We start from the raw sequence: 1,577 nt of genomic DNA, 5'->3' as shown, positions 1-1,577 counted from the left end.
CTGCAACCCTATAGGTGGAACAACAATATGAACTAATTAGCACCCCCAGAGCTCGTGTCTCTAGCTGCATATGTATCAGAAGATGGCCTAGTCAGACATTGTTGGGAAGAGAGGCCCCTTGGTCTTGCAAACTTTATATGCCCCATACATGGAACGCCAGGGCCAAGAAGTGGGAATGGGTGGGTAGGGAAGGAGGGTGGGGGAGGGTATAGGGGACATTCAGGATAGCCTTTGAAATGTAAATGAAGAGAATATCTAATAAAATAATTTAAAAAAAGAAGTCACTAGACATGCACTCACTGATAAGTGGAGATTAGTCCAGAAACTTAGAATACCCAAGTTTTACAATTTGCAAAACACAAGAAAACCAAGAAGAAGGCAGACCAACATGTGGATACTTCATTCCTCCTTAGAATAGGGAACAAAATATCCATGAAAGGAGTTACAGAGACAAAGTTTGGAGCTAATACTAAAGGATGGACTATCCAGATACTACCCTACTCTGGGATCCATCCCATCATCAGTCACCAAACCCAGACACTATTGCACATGCCAGCAAGATTTTGCTGAAGGGACCCTGACATAGCAGCCTCTTGTGAGGCTATGCCAGTGCCTGGCAAACACAGAAGTGGATGCTCACAGTCATCCATTGGATGGAGCACACCGTCCCCAATGAAGGAGCTAGAGAAAGTACCCAAGTTGCTGAAGGGGTCTGCAACCCTACAGGTGGAACAATATGAACTAGCCAGTACCCCCAGAGCTCTAGCTGCCTATGTAGTAGAAGATGGCCTATTCGGCCATCACTGGGAAGAGAGGCTCCTTGGTTTTGGAAACTTTATATGCCCCAGTACAGGGGAACGCCAGGGCCAAGAAGTGGGAGTGGGCGCGTAGGGGAGCAGGGGCCGGGGGGGGGGTGTATAGGGAACTTTCAGGATAGCGTTTGAAATGTAACTAAAGAAAATATCTAATAAAAAAAAGAAAGAAATATTCAAAGTCCTTTGCCATTATGGAATTGCAAATAAAAACAACCCTGAAATTCCATCTTATACCCATCAGAATATCTAAGAACAAAACTCATATGCTGGTAAGGATTTGAAGCAAGGGGACCACTTCTTCATTGCTGGTGGGAGTCCAAAGTTGTATAACTACTGTGGAAATCAATTTTGTGCTTTCTCAGAAAACTGAGAGTAGTTTTATTTTAGGAACCAGCTATACCACTCTTGGGCGTATACCCCAAAGATGCTCCAAAATCTCACAAATATACCTGCTCGACTATTTTTGTAGCTGAAATGGGAACATAAGAAAAAGAATGTAGAAAATCCTTTACTGATTTTAGAATAGCTAAATTATCTTTTGCAAGATTTAGCTCAATGAGAATATTTTGTGACCTACTTTGAAATATTTAGATATATCTTAACTACCTAATTTGAGACTGTAACAGGATACATGTATTTTAAAATCTCATTCTAATATTTAGTGCTGTATTAGTCAGGGTTCTCTAGAGTCACAGAACTTGCAGATAGTCTCTATATAGTAAAGGAATTTATTGATGACTTACAGTCTGCAGTCCAAATCCC

This window comes from Mus pahari, chromosome 5, assembly GCF_900095145.1.
Source record: "Mus pahari chromosome 5, PAHARI_EIJ_v1.1, whole genome shotgun sequence".
Classification (NCBI taxonomy): Eukaryota; Metazoa; Chordata; class Mammalia; order Rodentia; family Muridae; genus Mus; species Mus pahari.
The sequence above is the reverse complement of the archived record's forward strand: the minus strand, read 5'-3'. Positions refer to the sequence as shown.